Source organism: Xiphias gladius, chromosome 16, assembly GCF_016859285.1.
Source record: "Xiphias gladius isolate SHS-SW01 ecotype Sanya breed wild chromosome 16, ASM1685928v1, whole genome shotgun sequence".
Taxonomy (NCBI): Eukaryota; Metazoa; Chordata; class Actinopteri; order Istiophoriformes; family Xiphiidae; genus Xiphias; species Xiphias gladius.
This window is the reverse complement of record NC_053415.1, coordinates 4,955,884-4,980,386: the sequence shown is the minus strand read 5'-3', so window position 1 is coordinate 4,980,386 and position 24,503 is coordinate 4,955,884.

The window sequence follows — 24,503 nt, the reverse complement described above, 5'->3', positions numbered from 1 at the left end:
ATTGGTAGAGGTGCTGCTGTTGCTATGTACAGTATGTCAAAAAAAAAATTATGTGTCTATCCTATATGCTATTACTGTGCCTAAAGGCTTGGAATTTATTGCCCTGAAAATGGAATGTGGATCTAACAATTCCACTGTTTGGAAGGGCTCTATAGGCTTCCTTCAGCCGATTTGTGCACCATAGCTAAACTGAAGGACCTACTCTCTCAATATGTTCACTAAGAAATTGTAATCTTATGTGATATTAATCTTGATTGGTTATTCAAAGCTTCTGAACACCTTAAAGAACTGTGCAGTAATTTGAACATTTCATAACTGATTACTGAGCATACCTGGCCCAATCCAAACAATCATAACAGATCCACATTAATAAATCTTACCTTAACCAATAGTAGTAATAAAATTGTTGCCACTGATGTTTTCAATCTTCAAATAAGGCTAGAATCTAGAATTCTTGTCAAAAGACATCGAAGTGTCTTTCAGATGTTCATTTTACCTCTAAAATCCCTGATGCTGAAATGGCATTAGATTATTTCTCAAAGAACTCAGACTAAAAGACAGGTCAAACCCTTTGTTTTCCCCTGAATTCTCAACACTGTTTAAAGCAAGTATGGTCTCTGTAAGGAAAACCAAATCAAATTATTGTTTAGACTTAGTTCATCGCTCATATTCAAATCCAGAAAATTCTGGAAGGCAGTAAATTCTATTAAAAATAGAACCACTAATTCTTTACCTGCACATGTCATATGTAATAACTTATATATTATCTGACCAGAAAGAGATCTGCCTCGTGTTTAACAAACATTTTGCTGCTGGTTGTCATTTATTTAATGTGTATACAGGACCCACACCTATGAATAGTGCTTTTTTATACCCTGTAAACCACACTTCTGTGTTCACACTGCAACCTATTTCTCCTTGGGATGTAGCTAATTCATTACAATTGATCCCAGGAAGCCTACTGAAGCAGACAAACTCAATCCATTCTTTTTAAAGCTTTCCACTCCATTTATCGCTGAGCGAATACCACACATATTTAATCTTTCCATTTCAACTGGTATAATTCCCAGCATCTGGAAGTCTGCTCATGTGATCCCTTTGTAAGAGGGAGGAGACAACAGTGATCTAAATAGTTATCGGCCAATATCCAAACTTCCCTGTCTGGCAAAAATCCTGGAATCCCTGGTGAATAACCAACTCAAAGTTTTTCTCTCAAAATATTCTGTTTTGAGCCCTTACAAGTCTGGTTTCAGACCTAAGCATAGTACCATCTCTGGTGTTACATTAGTTGTATAGGATAATTTTTCTTGTATGGACAAAAGGAAGCATTGTGCTGCTATTGTCATTGACTTGTCAAAAGCTTTCGATATAGTTGATCACTGTCTGCTTATTCAGACACTATGTAATATGAGCTTGTAGATGGTTTCAGAATTACCTTTCTGAAACATTTCAGTATGTCGAAAACCTGGAGATATCCAATTGGAGTTTTTACCAATAACAAAAGGTGCCCAGAAGGATCAGCTCTGGGACCTGTCTTGTTTACAATGCATATTAATAATGTTGTCTCTTCTCTAACTGATAGTAAAGTCCATCCCTATGTGGATGACAACATTGTGTATTGTTTTCCTGACTCTGTACTGTGTTGGTGAGAACCTGCAACTTTCTTTTAATGCTTTTCAAGATGCACTTGCCAACCGTAAACTGAACGTAATGCAAGCAAAACAAAGTTTGTGCTTTTTTTCTAGCGCAAGAGACATTGATTTTAACAGTCTACACCTATCCGCACCTAATGTTAGCAATAATGAAAGAGTCACAGTCTAAATATCTAGGTATGTGGCTTGATGAATAATTTACATTTAAGCATCATATTGAAAATCTCATCGCCAAACTCGTATTTTTGTACAGAAACAGCTTCCCTTTGAACTGTAGGAAAAGTTTGGCTGAGGCTGTCTTTCTTTCAGTCCTAGATTATGGAGATATAATTCATAGACATGGTGCTGCTTCCACTCTCAAACCCTATACTCAGTTTATCATTCTGCCCTCTTATTCATTACCGCAGATCTCTATGGCCCTCACCATTGCATTCTGTTTAACAAAGTTGGTTTTCATCCATAAAGCCCTTATTGGACATCCACCTCCCATTATAAAATCTATGCACTTGGAAAACCTGTCTTTAGTTTATGTTCTCTAAACACATGGAATTATCCACGACACATTCTGAAGAGCAACACTTCTCACTACCCCTGGACAATTCAAGACAGTGATCTCAAACCACTTCATCTCAGTGTACAATTGTTTTCGCTGAGTATTGTCCTCTTTTGAATTTTTTATCTCTGCGTATTTTTCTGTATCTTGACATCATTGCAAATGATGGAAACCTCAATAATTTTCTGGGCTTAAATAAAGGTTTGAATGAACGAAATTGTCCGAGTAAGGACCTGGAAACTCAAGCAGCTAAAGCAAATTCAACCATCGTTCATTTCATTATTTACACCTGTGCTTTTCCTTAAGTGACATGTCTGAATTTCACAGTTCTTTCATGCATTCATTCACTGTTTGCCCGTCCTTGCCATGTTACAAACTCTCTTGTCATTTCAGATCCTGCCACTCCTTCCTGCCATGCAATAACACCAGTCCTTCCCACCTTTCAGCCACCTGACTCTTCCCCGCCCACCCACTCACCTGTTCCTAAGTCCCTAATCAGCTCCTAATATATACACTAACTCATTTAAGCTCATTCTCTGCCAGGTTTATTGTGTTTTCCACATTAATGCTTTACAGCCTTACTTATCTGGTTTTGCCTGCCTGTTTTCAACCATATGCCAGTTATTGGATTTTGCCTTTTGCCTGCAGCTTTTGCCTTTTTGCCTGGTTTCCCTGCCTGCCTGTTGCCGAACACTGCCCCACGCCCTAAATTCAAATATTTCTTGTCCCTGCCTGCCTTTGTCTGTTGAGCCTTAATAAAGGTGAACTGTTTTGAACTTTTAGCAGTGTTTTTGAGTCTTGCAATTGAGTCCTCCCTATCTTGAGCCATGACATTAAATGTCTTCTGTGGAAAAAAAAACCTGTTGCTTTAGATTTAAACATCTTTATTAAGTGACCTGACTGACAATGACTGGAATGTTACTTCAAGCGAGAAACAACATTTCTTAGAAACCACATAAACAACATATTCCTCCACTGAAATATGTATCTAAGCTAAAATGTAGAGTAATGCTAACAATTTAAAAAAAAGTCATCTGACTCAGCAGCAAAACCCCCGACTGAATTAAACTGAGCAAGTGTGTCTTTTACTGTGTGATTTTAGTTTTGTAAAAGGAAGATTCTTTCAAAATTTACATAGTACCGCTTTAAAACTATTATTAAAATTTACTAGCAACTGTCTCACAGACAGAGACATATATAATGTCAGTGCCTCACTATCAAAGACAAAACCAAAAAAATAAACAGATAAACTAAAGACAAAAATGCAAATGCAAAGAAATTAACAGAATCTGCACTGTATTGACATATGCAACATGCAGTTCAATGGCTACTTTGTTAGCCAGAAAAAGATCTGGGGTAAGGAGCATTATGGAGGGATATGGGATATGCACAGGGATATTGGATGGGGGTTGTGGAACAGTTAAAACTGCTGAGCTTGGGTTTCAAATCTTGCCTGAACACCTGGGTCTGCATATTGCTTGGTGGAAGCAGCTGGGGAAATTTCTGGCCTGGAGTCCAAGATCAGGCTCTTAGCTGTGCTTTCCTGCTTGCTCCAATCTTGCTGGAAAGTCCTTTTCAGCTGGTGGAAAGAGAGTTCTCCTAGAGCCCCAGAAGCCTCTATAAATACTCTCAAATGCCCTTGCACGTAGAGTGGGGGATGTCTCGATTAAGCATTTGTGTCACACTAGTTGCCTTATGTGTGTCACTCAGGTAGTTATTACTTTTGTCAAGACCTGGTACTTCAAGAAAAGAGAGGAAAAATGACCATTTAGCAAGGTAATCAGAATTTGTTATTGTTCATATTACCCCCTTAATACACAAAAAGAGTGTTTATTGTATATATTGATTTGGTCACATAGTGTTCTTTGTGCAAACCTTAGGCGAAAAGTCAGGTCTATCCAGAAAGATAAAATTTTTGTAAAATAAATAAATCTAAATCCAATATTTGCACAGACTGCACTGGCCCCTGGTTCCAGCAAAGAAGAAGAGCAGAGTCGTGTGGCCTGTAGATAATGTTAAACTTTGATTCACCCTAGGCTTACATTTTATCATTCTGGCCAGAAAGCAAACATCACAAAAATACCTCTTGAAGACACAATCCAGTGCTGGATAACAGGTAAAAAATTAACATCTAATGCTATGTGACAGAATCACAGAGGAACATGCAGAATGCTAGGGTCCCAAATGGGGCTAAGGATCAGCCAACATCCAGTCTTTTGCTGAGAACTTTAAAGGCTTGCTCAGATAGTATTGAATGATTTCTGCACTGCATTTGTGAGAATTTGGTTGCAGGACAATGTCAATATTTATTTGTTTGAGTGAAAGATTGGAGACTGACTAATTTCAAATTAGTAGGAAATTCAGCTTTTGTCGCTGTTCATTAACTTTTCAATGCGCTGGATGTATCCTAAGGGCAAACGTGCATCTGTTGGCATCCACTTGTTTCTTTCAGTTGACTTAGTAAGCAGTCGTTCTGCCTCTAATTGTTTTGTGTTCAGTCTTGAATACTTTGTCTGCCGGGAATAAACGTGCCAGAGGTGCACCCTACGTGTACATAAACATGCAGCAAATAGAAATGAATTTTAAAAATCTGTTACATTGTTACACTGTATACACTATATGTCAACATCCAGGCCAACAGAGAAAGAAGAAAATGGCATTAGGGTTCCCTCCATCTCCCCCCAACGCCTTGGTTAATCATAAACCAATTAAGGCTATTTACTGGGCACAGGAGAACCAGGGCCAGAGAGAGGGGGGTAGGGATTTCCATCAAACCACCTCACAAATTGGTCTCCAGTGAGGGACTAGGATTAAGTTCCCAGTCCCAAACAGTTGCAGCCAGTAGTTACTGGGTTGCTTGGGTTGGACAGATGGGATAACTGGGCGGGTCAGAGGAAGCAGGACCAGTTCAGTGTGCTGCTGCTGAAGCCATCTGGAAAAGTGGAATGGGACTCCGAGGCCTGACGATGAGGTGAAGAAAAGTGCTTTCCCCTCTGGGCCTGCTGGGCCTAGCATTGATTTGTACCACAGCAAATAGGAGCTTGTTGAGAGGAGCTGCTCTTTCTTTCCAAGCAGTTGTGCTGAGATTCCTTCAGCATTAGCCGTTCCTCCTCATCTCTTTCTTCACTCTGCAACATCTATCCCCTTCTTCCCTTTCTATCTAGCTGCTTCTGGTTTCCTCTCCGAGGTGCCTTTACTCTGCTTTTCTTGACTGCTCCTTCCTCTTTGTTTGTCTCCAAGAGTCTTTCCCTTCAGCTGCCAAACTAAATGCACTGACAGTGTAAAAAATCAAATTCTTCTCTCAAAAAGGCTCATCATTTTTTTCATGTGTTCTGAATTACAGTTCAAAGCTTTTAGAACATACATAGGTTAGAAAATACTTTTCAATCTACATGTGAAGTTTGGACTTGTCTGTACTTCCATATAACTCAACAGTTATGGTAGCTCCATTTTGGACAGTCTCATCCACTGCGTGGGAGACAGTCGTGGATGGTTCCCATAGAAAAGCTTAGCGAAGCAGCTGTCTGCTGCTCTCTATCAGAAGTAGGGAAGTTAACAAGACGTGCATTTGCCAAAACAACCAGTTAGTCTTCATCCTTGAAGTCTTTTCACTGTCCAAGTAAGTTTTCTAGTGCTTTGTTTTCCTCTGCTCATTGTAGTGCACCAAACTGTAATGGCTCACTGCAGTCATATGAGCCAATTCCACGCTGTAAAAAATAACTCTGACAAGCGACACAAGGGTGAGAGTCATGCTGTATAGTGTTTACAAAATGGGAGAGTGGAGCTCTCGTATTGTCACAAATAACGATGGTGATACAGTATAATGCTATGATAGAAATGTGCAAAAACAATTTCATCCAAAGGAGAAGGTAAGTTTAACCTGGCAAAACATTTACTGCAGCATGTTATAACAGAGAAGACCCAATGGAAGTGAGAAAATCACGCAACATTTCCTCCCCCTCTTCTTAATCATTGGGTTTGGCGTGTTAATGGTCACAAGCTAGTTAGTAGCTTTCTCATTAGAATGCATTGTGTAAAAATGCAACCTGCACCATAATGTACACTATGTGCCAAGCGTCCCATCGTTTTCGTCTGTAAATCTTGAGGCCAGGGACATAGCAAAGAGGGATCCCAGATTCCTCTCCTCCACAGACAATGTCTCCACAGCAGGAAAGGACTAAACTACCTGACGCACCTGCTTTTTTGTTGTTAGTTTTTCTGCAAAATACTGCATAGCTGGCAGGTGAAATCACCCTCATCTGCATAAAGTTGGACATTTAAAATTTCTGGCCCCGCCCTTTCTCGCATGGCTGGTCAGTCCCACATCACAGGACAATCCCACTGCCTTGTGAGGCAATTTGTTTGTGTGTCGTAAAAAAATGAATGGGGGCAAACTTTGCATTGTGTTGCGACGCTTTCTAAATGAATTGGAATCAATAACCACAACTGGAATCTGTTTCCAATAGTACTTATCAGTGAAGTTACTTTCCAGGGTAGGTGTGATCACAAAATCTCTCCATTTATCATGAGACCATAATCCTCGAAAAATACAGGATATGGTACAGCTGTGGTGTGTGATGTAGAATCTGATAGAAAAGCACTAACAGGCTGTAAAATGTTTTGTTATGTAACCCTGTGGGTTGAATTACAGTCTTCTCAGGGACTTTGATATGTGTGCAGCTGATTGAATTTGATTTCGGTGTTGATCATATTGATCCATTTCATGTATTTTGATATCTTACAGTGATAAGAGGGTTTTCGGGGTGAATCGATATCCCTGCCGTAACAGGAAACCAACATATGCATTTCGGTAAATTGCCTACTCCCATTCATTTAATATTGGATCTCATATGAGTCACGTAATAACTTTGTAAGGATTATCTTAGTGATGAACACTGTTAGATGAGTGGCGATTGCCACAAATGACTGCAAACTTTGACAATTTGAAGGACCCTTTTGAACTATTGACAGCATAAACAAGTTATGTACGGCAGTATTAGCAAATCAAAAAACACACAAACCGATTTTGCAGCTTCACCTTTACTTTATTCAAAATATTAGGTCTTCAAGAAAAAAGAAAGCCATAGTAAGCAGACTTTAATAGTTAAACTGAGTGACCTCAGATGGGGTATACCCGTTTACTTCATATCCAATGACATAAGTAAGAGGAGAATGGTGTGTTTGTCAGGGAGTGTGTGTGTCTGTGTGTGTGTGGGGGGTGTCTTTGGGAACAAAATGTACTGTACTTGTTTTGGCCTGATGCAAAGCACTTAAAGGCTTTTTCATGGTTAGAAGCGCTTTAAGAGTCCAATATCCCTATTCAAATGCTATAGTCCAGCAAAGATTCAGCTTGTTGCGGTTGTCTTCAGCTGTTTGGGGGCCATAATGTGAGAGCTCTGGGCTCCTATCCGCCTCTCTTTGTCTCGTCCCACAGAGAGGCTCCTGTTGATGACTTATTTTGGAAACCAGAAGCACGGGCCTCTCAGCACTCAGGACAAGATGGCGAGTGACGGGGCCTGGCTGGCTGGGACTTAAGTGTGTGAACCATGAGCCTGATAACAGTTTTTGGGAACATATCCAAAAAATGACTGTTATTGTGACATGTTTTTGTGGGTTTGTTTTTTGTCTTCTTTTAGTTTGAATTGTTCTGTTTTCCATGTTGTTATAATGCTCTGCGGGGGATTTCCGATGATAAAATAGGAGAACACGGTTTACTATTCAGTTTGAGGTATTGCTCATTCTCATTGTTGCTGAAAGGGTGCTTGTGTGAAGCACGATGGGAAATGCTAATGTGGTACCAGCTGTGTATGAAACTAACAAATGCAATGCTATAGTATGCAATTATGCAAATTAAATGTAGGTTTTGTGTGACATAAAGACATATTATGTTCACAGCTCACATTTTCTACAAAAATTCCATAAAATTATTTTTGTGCATAAATTCACAGCTAATTTATAGTAACAGCAATAGTAATTATTAATTTAGTAATGAGTCATTTTCAACAGTCAAGTCATAGTTTTTTAATACTTACTATTCTCATACTGAACTATAAACAACTTCATAATAGGAGCAGTTCCCTTTTTCATTCATCATTAGATCAATACAATTAAATCTACTTAACATATTTCATATTTTGCTAATCTATCACGCTATGACACATAAGTGGCTATGTAAAAGGATTTTATTTTTTGGTTTGTGGTTTTTGGTGCCACATGAACGGAATGGGAACAGCTTATTTTATGCACTGTAGATAGTAATGTAAGTTAAAGAAATGCATACTAATTATCCATGTCTTGCCAACAAAGCTTAGATGCCATACTTTTAAATCCATTTGAATCCCTCCGAAGACTTCTCTGCTGCATAATACTTTCATGATGTAAGACTAGCAATCCTGGCACAGGCTTTGTTTTAATCAGCAAATTCTGACTCCCTCTAATTAAGTTGGAGCAGGAATAGAGGTTTGTGTTACTAAACTGCCATGCAATACTGCCAGTTTCAGCACTGTGATCCTCGCAATATCCTTTCAATAGTTCATTAATCTAGCTGGGGAGCATTACAAGAGATTTGATCGTTTTGGCAAGAGAAGTTCCTAATTAGGTCTATTTGCGAAACTTTGATACTTACTCAAATTGAAGTACACTGAAGTCCAAACTTTGGCTTGTCTAACTCAAAGGGCCAAATGGGGTTATTTGTTGAGTTTTTTTGCAGTGATTGAAAGCAGGCTTGTTGGTATTGTGAGAGAGATTTATGCTCCAGTAGTATATTTCAGGCTCACTGAAAATGGATGAAAATATTTGCATTTTTTCTATTATGCAAAGCCTAACAAGTAAACCCCATTTTGAATAACTCTCAGTGGCTTGTGTCTTTAAAGGGTAGGTTCCAATTTGTTCAAGTCTGTCTTATTAGAATATTCTCATGTCAATGTACATTGAAAGAGTTATTGTTCAATGTAATCATTCCTCCTTTCCATCCTGAAGTGAACCCCTTCCAAATTTTACTACACTGTAAAAGCTGATTTATACGCTCCACATCCATGTCCATGTATGCAGACACCCCATATCCACCCATTAAGAAGTAGGGGACAAAGTCCATCATATTTGTTCCATGCAAAAATACATCCCAAAGTACAGCCACAGATAATGTGAGGCTTCATCAAGCGGGTCTTCAAAAGTCATCATCTTTCTAATAAGAAATCTCCTCTTTTTATTCCCCCATACTGCATTGCTGAACCACCTGAACCTGATAGTTCTTGGTAGTCACATATGATTTTGTTGCCGGAAAAAAACAGAATTTTTTTCCGCATTGATTGTGTTTCCATTTACCTTTACCCCAACCTTAGCCCAGTCACCTTTTGCTATGCCTAAACTTAACATAACCAAGGACCTTACCCCAACGCTACGGAAAACACACGGGGACGCATTATTCGAAGGGGAAACTGGCTTTGACATGAGACGAGCAATAAAGCCTGGTAGATTTAGCTGAACTGTTAAATGCATTTTTGTACAGAGGGCAGGAGGGAGGCTAGGAAAGGATTACCTCAGAGCCAGTGTGGAAATGAGGAATAATTACAGTAATCCACAACTCTTTAAATGTACATGTGCATATGAGCTTTGTATTAAAACAGACTTGAAAAATCAGAACCATATTCAAGTAAGACAATTCTAGTTCTTAACACTTCATCGCAACGTCCAGTGTTTTTCTGAAAATGGTTTTCATGTCTCCACCTTAAACATGACTTTTTTTTCCCTATTTATTCTGAGTAAATTTGTTGTGCACGAATGTTCCTTTTCTGCAAAGAGAGACAATAGCCAAGTCCCCATCCAAATTATAGCACAAATTTTAACCAAATTTACAGAAATTCTTCAAAAAGCAAATTAATGCACATTTCCATCCACTACCGTTTTGAAAATATTAAGCACTTGGTGCATCAAGATAAACAGTTGGTAGTGCTAATTCTCCATGCCATTAGACATCTGCAAAAGAAGTCACAAAGAGATGATAATCAAACCTCAAGCAAACAAAAACTGTGGAAAATGTGATGGCAATATTGTTTGTTTTGTAATTGAGGAAAGTGACAGTCCTCATTGCTCCACACAAATCTGATGTCTTACTTAGCTGCAATTTTTAGCCTCTTTAGTGGGGCGGTAGCTTAATTGGATGTTCAGTCACGTCATTATTTTGTCGCCAAGTCTGTTTCCATTGCAGTTTGTCGCAATTTCTTGTTATCAATACACCATTTATCAATACATTTTTTTCAAACTTCTAGTATTTACACCCAGGTTTGTTTTTTTTATGATCAAATTGAAAAATGCGCAACAGCTGGATGTGCACACAAATAATGTTATGAGCCTGAAACTCTATGAGGTATATTATACTAACCATACTATATCCTGCATTATATCTGTTTCACCTTTGCACTGCAGACATCTGGTGTCCAAAGTCTTTCACTTTGACCTGTGCAATCTAAAATTCCATTAGAGGTTCCCTGAACACAACAAAGTGAAATTAATTCACTGTGTAAAAACTGACAGTGAAAAAATGCGAGGAAAAGTGTACATTTAGTTTCTATAGAAAATATATCGATGATTGTTTTCTCCAGTGAAAAGCCTTACTCTGAACTCCTAACATATTTCAACAACATGGCTCACACTATCTGGTTTAACTGTGCTATATAGCACCTGTGAAGTTTCCTTTTTGTATATATTTACATTGAGGATGAAGAGATTCTAACAACCCTTTATACAAAATCCACAGACTAAACCCGTATTCTTCCTGCGTCCAGTTGTTGTCCTATCTCCTTAAAGAATGGGCCTCCTTAATCTGTAACTGTTCCACTGAAAAAAGACTTTTAACTAAAGGCTCAAAAAATGCACAGAATGGTAGGAGAGAGCCTGTCCTACCAACTGGTTCAATTCCATAAGATGGATGATAGTCAGCTGAAGAGCCATATATCCACCAACGGTTATTCATGTGCGTGCAGCCACTTACTCCCCTTTCAGTAAGGATATTAAGACAGTTGTTAAAAAGCAATGGGATGTTCTTTCTGTAGACCCACTTTGTAAAATTCTGTTATCTGACCCTCCTCTTTTTCTCACAACGATCTTTTTTCTCACAACAATCTTGTATGTGCAGACTCATCCAGCCCCTCTGTTTTTATCCAGAGAAGTTAAGATGGGATGACGGGCTTTTTTCCTTGTCCCAACTGTATGGCATGTGAGAATTCTAAGAAAATCAGCATATTCACGTCACACTACAGGCAAAACCTACAGCATCTGTCTTAGCTGCACATCTGTAAGTGTGATTTACTTATTCTCATGCCCACGTGGGATTCACTGCTTTGGTAAAACAAGCAGACCTGTTAAAACACGTCCAGTCCTGGTTGAAGTTATTTTTAATAATTTTAAGTACAGAATTTACAATTTCTTCAGAAATAAATGAAAACTAACCAATTTTGTATAATCAAAATATTTTAATAAAATGTCGAAAGGTGACTGAACAAAAGAAAATAAAGAAACAAAACTTGAATAATAGTGAAATTATAAAAAACACAAATTGTACCCCAGACACAGTTATTGGCACCCTTCGCTAATATTTGGTTGCAGAACCTTTTGCAACAATGGCAGCCTCTAAACGTTTCTTGTAGCCATCTAGAAGCTTCTTGCACCTGCCTGCTGTTGGTTTCTGCCACTCTTCCATTGCTATGCATTCAAGCTCATTTGAGTTTGCAGGGGTCCTTTGTGCAATGGCAGATTTCAGCTCTCTCCAAAGGTTTTCAATGGGATTTAGGTCAGGACTCACTGCTGGCCAGTTTAAAACACTCCATCTTTTCCTTTTCAACCATTCTTTTGTGCTGGTGGATGTGTGCGTGGGGTCATTGTCAAGCTGAAACACCCAAGACCTTCGACTCAAACCTAGTTTTCTGACACTGGGTAACACATTTCGCTGTAAAATGCCTTGGTAATCTTCTGATTTCATCATCCCTTTGATACATTCAATGCCTCCAGTACCAGAGGCAGCAAAGCAGCCCCACGGCATGATAGGACCTCCACCATGTTTTCCTGTAGGTAGGGTGTTCTTTGCCTTATGGGGATCATTTCGTCGCCTATAGACAAAGTGAAGTACTGTATTCCCAAAGAGCTCTACTTTGGTTTCATCAGTCTATAGAACATTATTCCAGGAAGACTGTGGCCTATTTATGAAAGGTTTTGCAAACATTAGTCTTGCCTTTTTGTGCCTTTCTTTCAACAGTGGCGTCCACCTTGGCCTTCGCCCACTGTGCTTAGTGTGCAGCGTATGGTACAGACTGAAACCACCAATCCAGATTGCTCCATGTCAGCCTGAAGCTCTTTAGATGTCGTTTGTGGTGTTTTTTCCACAATCTGCATCAACCTTCACAGACTTTTCTCATTTTCTCAGTTTCTTCTTAGCACACTTAATAGTTTCATGATTATGAAACTTCTCGATAACATTATGAACTGTTGAAACAGGGATTTCAAAATCTTTGGCGATGGCCTTTGTAGCCTTTGGAAATAATGTGTTTGTGATAAGAGAATTTCTGATGCACTCAGACAGCTCTCTTGTCTTTGCCATTTCAAAAAAGAAACTAGAAACAGTCAGCCCTGCAGTAAAACCATCATTCACTGGTTAATTCAGGTCAAAGGGTGCCAATAATTGTGTCAAATGAACATTTTATGACTGTTTTTTTTTATTTCACTATATGAAAGCATTTTTTTTTTATGTTGTTCAGTAACCTTGGTCATTTTATTAGAATATTTTGATCATACAAAATTGGTTAAATTGCATTTATTTCAGAAGATATTCTAAATTCTGTCCTTAAAATTCAGGGGTGTCAATAATTTCAAGTGGGACTGTGTCTTGTGGCTCAAAAATGCAAATACGCAGAAATGATCTGTAGTAATCTGTTGCAAGACATTTTAAAGAAGCTGGTCATTTAGTCTCAACACTGTCATTCTGACTAATCCAGTAGATTACAGAACCATGAAGAGGTGGTGACACTGATGAAAAACTACTTAGATCAGGATGCAAAAGGATCTTCTACATGAGAACACTACATCCAGATGGTCTCAGTGAGGAATTATCCTTAACTTATTTCTTGGAACAACTTACTGTCATCCTTTCAGCAGTTAACACTACTGTATTAACAATACTGTATTCTTGTTTTATTTTATTTATTTTGATTTTGTTTTGTTTTAATAAGTATATGAGTGCATACAAGATTTAGAGCTCGTATATGATGATGAATGGACGTTGCACACATATAAATTCACTGTCTAAGTAAATATCCTGCTCTCCATGCAGGTTTGGTGACCACACCTATGTGACTGTTGGGTTCATATGGAACACCTTGTGCTCCTTGCTTCTCTCATCCTGATTGGTCTTTGTTGATAGTCTAATAGCTTATTTTTGCCTCTAGAATTAGATGGTATGTAAGCTATGCTGCTGATGGTCCTTTGACTGAAACCTTCACTTTAATTCAAATTCTTTCACTGATACTTTTTAAACCAAAAATACATTTACACTTTAGAGCATCTTTCACCTTTTTGCCAGTATGCAGGCAGTTTTTCTATGAATAGGAATGTTGATTTTGGCAACAAGCCCCTGACACTATGTTTTGAAAAGCCTGGATTCAAGAGCTCAGACCCTGTAGCAATCAATAAATAAGTTTAGGGAAATGTTTCTTATAAACTGAGCCTACCTTAGGCTCAGTTTATATATCCTTCTGATGAAAAAAACATTCAAACTTTCAGTTTATTTTATACATCTATAATACAATAGGCAGTGTTTATCCTTGCATCAATGAAGGACTGTATACTGTATATTAAAGTATGGGAGTCAAAATAAACTTATGGTGAAGTGCAAAAAATCTATAAAGTGCAACATAAACTTAATGTTGGTACTTTACTAAACAGTACACTAGGGAAAATTTTGTGACATCCATACACAGGTTTATGTTGATTGATGCTAAAATTCTCGACAGACGTGTATTTAAAGAAATATTTGTGATGTATACACTGAAGTCCAGTCCATCACAAGGATTCATGTCAATGGTATTATCACTCAGCTGCTCGCTTCATCACTACAAGAGCACTGGATATTGGCTTAAATCAGCCAGTGTTCCACTCCTCATTCTGATACATTCATCTGAAAGAGAAAAGTCAAACCAACTGCTATGTGACTCCATGGAGACGTGTTCATTTTATGTTTTAACAGGAAGGAACCTAGTTGTTGTCTGGATATTTAAGCCTCTGCAAAAGTCATTCACAGGCTGCAAATGGCAGATATCCCCTGTAGCCCTTGAAAATACATTGGGGAAAAGGAATATACAATACGACATATTGTAATGCCAGATTAATAGCTTGTTATGATTAGCTAACCAATTAACAGCACAAACAGCCAATGACTGCCTTACGTGTGTTCGCACCGCCAGGGTCTCCTCCTTAACGGAGGCTGCTTCCTCTGCTTCCATAGCAACCCGTAAGCAAACCTGTCTCTTGTTTCAGAGCTCCATTGTTTTGTTTCCCATTTTAATCAAGAGACCTTGAGTGCCCTGCTCAATATAATTTAAAATAACAAGTTGAATGCCAGGCGAATTGTGAAGCAGTTATTGTATTTCCCTTTCTGCATTTTTAATTAGAACACCGAACTTTCACAGGAAAAGTTCAACTGCAAACCACAACAGTATACTACAAATACCATCATATATGTGTACATTTGATAACTACACATCAACCCATTCACCTTAATTAATTTAGTCATATGTCATGATCTCAGATACATTTTTGTCTTAAGCTGTTTGACTGTTGAAAAGTTAGAAATTATTCTGTTCCTCTGCTCAGCTGGAAAGTTGGAATGGAAACCACCTGTGTTTGTCTGACATTCCTCTTGATCAATGGTGCACTGTGCGGTCCGTTTGTGACCTGATTACCTTGTGTTGTAAAGGATTATCTTGTCTGTTTATGAAATTATGAATTGTCAACAGCTTCACACCACTTTCCCAGTGATGTAAGCATCTCCCTCTTCTCTGCTCATCCAATTTCCTCCACCTTCCTGCCCAGGAAGGCCCAAAGAGCAGATCTGCTGCACATATGTATGGTCTGAGCATGTAAGTCATGTCTACTTAACAATTAGCAAGGCAATTATTTTTAGTAAACAATTGATTATTAATGACTGTATTACTGTTTATTTTAAGGTGAAACCACATTTTTTGAACCACATATCATTTAATTACAAGTGGAGCAACAATAAACCATAATATCTATGATTTTATAGTAAGTTAATGAAAATTATGTAGCACAAACTATTGCAGTAGGTGAAGGATATAAAGGGGGGATATAAGCTTCCAAGAGGAAAAAAAAGTTTAATAAAATTCAAAATAATCAAACAAAAATAAATGCCTATCAATAAAATGCCTCTTAATACCTGTTGTTTGCACCCACAGTAAAATACCCGTCACCTGGATATCATATCTTTTGAGTGTAGTGCAACTAAGAGATCTTGCTCTGAGGACCTCAATGGCCTAATGAATTTATCAGGGATTAATCATTTGCAGATAAAAGGTGGAACCAAGTTGTGTACAGCCTGTTTGCTAAAGAGAAGGATTTTAAACTCACTTCTAAATTTTGAATGGAGGCCAGGGCAGTGAAGCCAGGATAGGAATAAGAGAGGATCACTGTGGAGTCTCACCAGTAGGCTTCAGGTGGAAATTTGGCAACTTTTTCACTCCAGCAAGAAAACAGAATTTCAACAGCTGAGTGGAGATGAGACAAATGAATTTATAGGCATGCTAGTGGCGTTGCTCTGAAAGGTACTGACGTTCAGTTGGTGCTCCACTTTGGTTCAGACTGAAGTATCTTACGACTGTTTTGGATGGTTTATCATGAAATTTTCATGGTGCCCACAGGATGAATCCTAATGACTTTGGTGATTCCTTGACTTTTTCTCTAGCCCCAACATGAGGTTGACGTTTTTGTTTTTTTTAATGAAACAGATCAAAATTTGAACTTACTAAGTCATATCTTGACATCTGACAGATAGATTTTTAAAGACCATTTTTTGGCATTTATTTCTTTATAAATCAGTTTACTGTGGAGGCAGGAAATACAGGGGGGGAAAGGACGGTATGTCAGGTCTACAATAGAGGTCCCCAGCTTTAATAAACTGAGAAAGTAACAGTAAAAGACCAGCTACTAGGAAGCCAGCTACCAGATGGATTGGCCCACAATTTGCCACAAGCATTCTGTCATTTAGAACAGCTCCTCTAGAGCTGTCATCAGGTCAAAAATTATTCAATACTTTGATTTACTACCAAAAACCTGCAAAACTAATGACATTCTCATCAGCCTAAGGCTAAGGTAAGATATTGAATATGGTAAAAATCAGCTTGGTCGCATTGTCGGTGTGAGCATGTTTGCAAACTTAAAGAACTGCAGTATCTCGGCCTTACAGAGCTGCTAGCATGGCTGTAGACTCTTTAGTCTTGATCATAATCAAAGATAGATGTAAACATTAGACATGTACAAGCTTCTTTACATACTACTGTTGGGACAATGCACATGCAGACACATTGGCATGTCCACATATGCACACTACAAAACATGATGGTGACCTCCTGACAATAGAGGAAGAGCACCTTTGTTTTTTGTATTCGGTTGAGCAGCATGAAAAATTCTAGAAAAGTTAAGTGTGCGACTGTTTAACAGAAATAGGACCATAGATGGGGAATACAGTACATACATGGGGTGCATGAAACAAGTGTCCAGTTTACTATTATAGCGCGTGTCCAGTTAGCGTACTTGTAGTGTACTTGGACAGTCTGCATGGACACAAATTTTGAGCTGCATGCAGACGTTCACATAGGGGTTCTCGCAGACCCTCACAGACTAATTTCATCATCTGCCCACGTGGAGACTAATTTTCTCTATGGTCATGAAAAGGACAATTCAGCATGGCAAATGCTAGCATATGTATTGTGGTTTCATGTAGAGATGTTAGTACCAATACAGTAATCTAAAAAACTAGTGATGGGAATTCCGGTTCTTCATAGTGACCCAGATCATATGGCACAGCTCAGCAATAAGAGCTGGCTCTTCATCTCCTAAACGGCTCTTCATCTAGTACCACTTCTGGCTTTTATAAATCAGCCAAGTTTAGCAATGTTTTGAACTATGCTTAGTATTTGTGCACGTATATCACTAAAATTATCCAATGTAATTATACTAAACCTCATAATTTCCAGAATACCATTATTTTACATTACGTTTGGTGTAAAAACATTAATGTTAAACCTCAAAACTATTACAGGTGTATTGAACATTTTATTTATATTGAATATGGTGAAATAGCATTTCCCTACAAAGGCTGTCAGTCCCCCCCCCCCCTTTTAATCTGATGGTATGATCCTTGTCTGTCATCACATGTGATTGGTCACACGGCACATTCAGTCAGTGCATGGAGTGCCCATAGCTGAGCAGTGTGGTGAAAAGATCATCCAATTATTCACTCTTGTCTTCATTAACATAAAAAAAAAAAGAAAAAAAGTAATAAGCTCTTCAAACAGGAGCCAGCACCCATCGTTCACGTAACTGTTCGCGACCGACACGTCACTATTAAAAACATTAAAAAACTGATTTGTACTTAGTACTAACAGTACTTACAGTACTATACTACACACCTATCCCAGTGTACCTTACATGGTTAGGAACAGTGGAGGCAAACTACATACAAGTCAGCCCAGTCTTGGGCTGCTACACTATGCTGGGTCTGCAGGTGGAAGAAATCACTGAAAGAAATTTTAAATGCTAAACAGATCTCAAGGGAAGAGGGTCTTCAGTCAATCACTGTACTTGTTTAAATTCCCAGTTCCATATACAAACTGGGAGAATCTCTTTCCCATCACAGATGGCAGCCAGTTGATTTGTTTTCAAGCTAACAAGCTGGGTGTGTAATTGTACCGTTAAATTGTTTGTATGATGGTTCAAACAAACCTAAGGATGCTCTGTCGACTTGATGTAATTAACCACAGGTTGAAGCGGTTTCTAAGTCAGTCCCCCTGTCAGTCCCCCCTTTCATGTTTAACATTTTATCTTTTTTGATGCCTTGTTTACAATTACCATTTATGGCCATTCTTAGCTCATCTGGCACTTGTATTGTTTGTGAGAAATGTTGTGGAATTTTGAATGCCAAAATGAAGGGGGGAGAAATTTTGCATTATACAGCTGCAGCACTTTTTAGAACTTATAATAATGAACTTTTACAGCCTCTTCATAATCCTCAGCAGAGGTCATAACCTTTGACCGTCAGTGACATGCCATTACCAATAACACTTTTAATTTGACTCATATCCTAATTTAATGAAGTGATACATAGACCGCAGTAGCAGACAAACTCAACCTTTCTGTCTAGTCAAACAAAGAGAGCCAAACAATCAGATCTAACTCAAGTGACTTGGGGTCAAACTCCTGAGGCATTCTCAAAATAAACTAAAGTAATTGGGTGGATTTGGTTCTCAATCTAGCAGTGAATGACATCTAAAATGAGAAACAGCAGATGCTATTTCCCGCAAGGAGGAAGCAAGGCCTTTATTGCACCCTGTCTGATGGCCATCGGCACAACAAGGCAGCTGGAAAGATTTCAAAGGGACTGTATCAGAGCCCTGCTGGTTCTCCCATCATCCCTTGTGACTGTTGGAGAGAACCCTGCTGTAGAGATTGTTGAGGCTATACAGTAAATGCTTTACTGAACTGCTGTTTCAGATCTATGTGATTTATATAGAACCCACAGTATTTAGTTGATGTTTCAAACGAGAGCACGCACAGTAAGTCATGTATAGTTTAATATTTTACCAAATACCTTATGTTTTAAGTAGCTGTCTTGATTATTTTTAAACTCAGGTGTACCTGTAAAGACAAAGTACAAAACCACAGAAATCTAGCCATTATTTTTGCAGTGCAGAAAACCATATGCACTACTGAATAAAAACAGTGTCTTCTAGGTTACACTAAAGGTCAGAGCCTTAGGGTAGAAGGTGCAGAATCCAATAGACTGTCATTAAATTATTATTTTCAGTTTAAATATTTTTTTATGTTTGGTTTTCTGGATTAAACTCACTTACATTTCTTTTTTGATTAGTGCTCTCTTCATTGACCTCTCAAAAGCATTAGATACAGTTGATCAAAAAATTTTACAAAACAATTTATAGGTCTAGATGTCTTGCTCAAATGGTTCTATTCTCACCTTACAGGAAGAACTCAAACTGTTGTTGTTGATGGCGCCCCTTTACCATCAGTAATGGGGTGCCACAGGGGTCTATCCTTGGTCCACTGCTATTTATATTATACATAAATAAATTACCTAGTCAGTATTTCAACATCAATTTTTTTTTTGCAGATAATATAATTTTATATTGTCCGCCTTTGATGCTTTCCAATTTTAATTTGTTAATCACGGACTTGTTTTGCAGAAAAGACAAAGTACATGGTATTTTCCTCCTCCACCACTGACTCTGATTGTCCCCCCATTAAAACTATAAATGGCACCCACATCACTATTGATGAGTCATACAAATACAGAGGAATTTGGCTTGACCACAGTCTGTCACCTAAAATTCATATTCAACATTTGATTAAGCTTGATTTCTTGTGTAGAATTAAACGCTCTGTGCTGTCAGCTTTAATGTCTGCACTTGATTAAGGAGATACTCTGTGCCGTCATACTGCCCCATGATTACTCCAGCAGCTGAATCCTGTTTATCACGGTGCATTATGCTTTATCAGTAATTACAAATTTCGTTGTCATCATTGATCTCAGTCAGGATGGTTGGATGGTCTTCCTTGCAGGCACGAAAAAACAGTCATCTCATGATATAACATCTTTTAACATTTAAATCTTATAATAATAGTACATGATCCAGTAATTACTCAACCTCAGATATCTCTTAGAGACATCTTAGGCAGAACTAGTTTCAGGTACTTTGAACCTTTTAAGTGGAATGAACTGCAAAATGCCCTCAAACTAGAGTGCTTTATACCTCTGGGAGGTTTTTAAACTTTATGGTTTGATGTTTTTTATGACTTTCGTAATTGTTTTTCTTAACTGTGTCTTAGTTGTTTTACTTCTGTTTGCTTATTGTGTGTTTATCAGGGAACATTTTCTTGTTCTCAGGTCTCTCTTGAAAAAGAGATCTCATTCTCAATTAGACTGCCTGAATAAATAAAGATTAAAAACAAATCTGAAAAATGGGCACTGGCTCAAACAGTGTTCGTCACTATTGCAGTATGAAACTACTCCATCTTCCTTACTGCAGTGGATATTTTAGAGTTTTAAGGTGGATTTACAATTGTGCATTAAGGGGTTAGGGTGTAGCTAAAAGCCAACACACATAGCTAGTGTAGGTACATCTGGGCTGCTTTTGTAGAAAACACACCCAAGTTTCTGATGCAAGTAGATAGTTGATAGTGAAGACAACATCAAGAGAGTTGAAGAAAAAATAGTCCTTGCTTTTTCAGTAAACATTTAGCAAAGATATCTCAATTGCAAACCTTCCACTCACCATGAACACCACTCTATATCACAGTGAGGGAAACAACATAAAATGGTGATTGCATGGCAGTAATCTCTGATTCAGGGCGGCTGTGGCTCAGGTGGTAGAGCTGGTAGTCCACTGATCGAGGAGTTGGCATATTGATCTTCGGCTCCTCCTGTCTGGGTGCCAAACTGTCCTTGGGGAAGACACTGAATCTTTAGTTGCCTCATGTATAAGTTGCTTGGGATAAAGTGTCTGCCAAATGAGTAAATGTAATGTAATGACTCCATAATGGGACAAGATGAATAACAAGTAACATGGATGTAACTTCAGTTACACATAACTTACTGTGTGTATAACTTACACTATATAAAAGGCATACACATGTAAGTACATGTGTAGCCTAATTTTGCTGGTATCACATAGTAGATGAAAGAATGTAAACACAGTTAAAGATTAATATGGTTTGGTCATGTACGATACATAGATTATCAGCATTATCAGTACTATCAACGCGTAACATCCGACACATCACTGTTTTGGTACCAACATTCAAAGTTGTGTTAGAAGTCTATATACAAGAGAATGTAAACTTGGCCTGGCTGTAATTCATCTATCCACCAAAGGATAAACAAACTCTGATGGTAAGCTGGTGAGGAAATGTGCTACATATTGCAACTCTGTCACCCTCAGGACGAAGGTGTTGAGCTGGTTCAATAGCATTTGTGAAGCCAATCCTTTATCCCAGTCTTCATCATTACTGCTATCACTAAGACTTCTTTACAAGTTAGATGCTCATATTGTCACCTGTACTCCTGCCCTACCCTGGCAAATAGTCAAGGTAAGTGAACTTCCTGGTAGAAGAATGAGGAAGATCCTTCCAGGTAAAATGGTTGTCTGATTGAGCACCAATGGCACACACTTGGAAAACCGATGCTTGACACAGTCTTTCTGTTCATATCAGTGAGGCATGAATGAACAAATCCAGTCCAGAGGTTTTTAGAAGGGGATAATGCCTTTAGACATCTGATCTGTTTTCCAAGTTCTTGATGTGGATACTTGAACTTGAGTTTGCTTAATATTGGTGAGATGACAGTTTAAGCAGATACCACATTCATTTTTGGATGGCTGCACTTTGTGATTACCGGGGGAGCATCGGGAGGGCTAGGTAGGACAGTTATTTTCAGACCCATAAAGTCTGGAGTGCAGGTCTGTGGAATAATCCACCACCCCAAAGGCCTCGCTACCTCCAGCGCAATAACAGCCTGTCTCCAACCTTAAAAATAGCTGGACGCTGGAACTCTCATTATAACCATCCATCCCTGCAGTGGAAAACATCTGACAGAGGGAGGGAAAATAAAGTTTGTTTATAAACGAGGCACACATGCCCTGCCAATAATTTTTATTGAATGATTTCAGTATTTTACATGTCCAAGTAGTGATAAGTGCTGTAAGATGCCGTATAACGCAACTGGAAAATTGAAAAGGATGTCAATTCTAAATGGGTGATGATAGTTTGGTGACTTCTTTTTGGGGGGATTTTCACTGTTGGAATGAGTATATGTTTGACTACTTTAACAAATTCAAAAACCATGAAATGTTATCAGTGAAGAAATGTCATCCATTTACATCGTTAGTTTAGAACAAGCTGTTTAGAGCAAACTTTATTCAAATTGCCTGGTCTGATGTGAACTACAAAAAGTTAAAAATGTAATATGCAACCTTTAGGCAGCGTTTTAGGAGGATATTAAACAGTAGATCAGCCTCTACACTAAGCTGTAGGGAGCTGTTATAATCAGCTCAACGTTCAAGGGTCAAGAAAGAAAAATGGAAAAAGAGTGTGAGAGAAAGATGGAGCCCATACTGGAAGTTGGTATCTGTAGGTGTTTGTTTGCGTTTGAGAGTGCGTGTGTGTGTGTGTGTGTGTGTGGGGGGGGGGGGGCAGCCCTAGGCTGAATTCTGCTAAATTCACACCAGCTGTTGTGATGTCAGTAGGCAGTGTGTCGAATATTCCGGCTCAGAAGCTTCGGCCAGGCTTGTGTGTAAATCTGTGTATTCAGGTGCGTAATGTGAAGTCATCTCGAGCAAAGCGGCCAAACTCAGGGTCCACAGGGAGGCTGGTGTTCCCAGGCCAAAACCTTTCTTCTTCTACATCCCCATTTACCCATCATTTGGCTCACTGTCTGCTCCTCGCCTACACTTTGTTCCTCTATTTGAGACGTTGTTTCTCCCGCAGGTCAAACTCTTTCACTCTTTACTTTCTGTCACTCTCCCACACTCCTCCTCCTCCTGTCTGTCACGAGTGGGGATTTGTTCCAGCCCTAATTGTCGCCTTTCCTCCAGTTGCAGAGTAAAATGAAGATGTGATATCTCTTACTATACCAACAACATCAGTGTGGCAAAGTGTAAATGTACAGCAAATCTTTATCAATTACAGTGTTATTCAGTCTCAGTAGTTTGTGGTTGGTTCTGTTCTTTGCTCTTAATGCCTTGTTTTTGCTTGATGCAGCGTTTGATCTGCGAAGGTGAGTAAGGAAAAAAGTGACATCAAAGCATTTGTTCTACAAGGCATTGCTGTCTGTGCTTGTGTATCTCCTAATTTTGGCAAGTAGGTGTTCATTGTGCATTATATTTTCAATCAAGGTTCAAGATAGAGAGACAAAGGGTCAAGCGAGGGGACAGTACAGAATTTCATTTAGCTTTAGTGTTTTGGCTAAAATTATTCATATGTTAAGTTTAGCTTATATCCAGAATTATTTGAGGCAGTAAAGGACTAAGACGATTAAGGGAAGACAGTAGCTCTGTCCTTAAACAAAATGCTTAGAATACACAGTTATAAGCTTTCACAGTCGTCATGTTGGCTGTTTTGTTAAATGCACATTCTGGGCGGATAGACCATCTTCTCACGTCTTACTTTTGTCTCATTATTAGTAATAAAACCTATAATTAATTCAGCATTGAGTAGTTGTGGGGTGTGCACTGACATAGTAGAAACTTCAGGTAAAAACTGTTGACTTCTTGGTGCTTTAATTTTTCTATTCTGTGTCCTGGCCTTTAGCAAATCCTGCCAAGGACAGTGCGTCAACTGTGAAAGTGCAAACGCGCACTTGTAGCTCACACACCATCCTATGCTGTGTTGCAGGAGCACAAACAAAAAGGTGTGTGGTTTGTACTCTCTTTAACTAATATTGTCATTCTGTTTCTCTTCATAATGTAATTTTACTATTGTTACTTCTGTCTACTCTGTACATAAGACATGTATTGCATGTCTGTCCATCCCGAAAGAAAGATCTCTATGGCTCCTCCGGAGCCATAGAGGAGAAATTTACATGAAGGAGAAATTTACATGAAAATGGACTGAAATCTTACAGAATTAAAATATTCACAATTCAGCATGGTTATTTAACTTTAAGGATATCAGTAATATATAATCTCAGTTTTAAAAGGCTCCATCTTACTTAAAAAAAATAATAGGTATCCCGAAAATGCAAAAACATCTTGCTAGGATAATAATGTAGTACTGTACCCCACTGCTCTGATTTGTAGTCACACCATCTGTATCGAAAGAGGACAGGGTTTCATAGGGTATTTACATGAACAATATGGATGCTTAGTTTCTCAGTTTATTGCATAAGCTGACCTATGCACGCAGTTCCATACAACAGATGAAGGAAACCGTGCATAATGTTGATAGGGGTGTGCTGCGAGACTGTCCTTTTGCCGCCCACACTAGGAAGCTGCTGAAATCACAGAGGC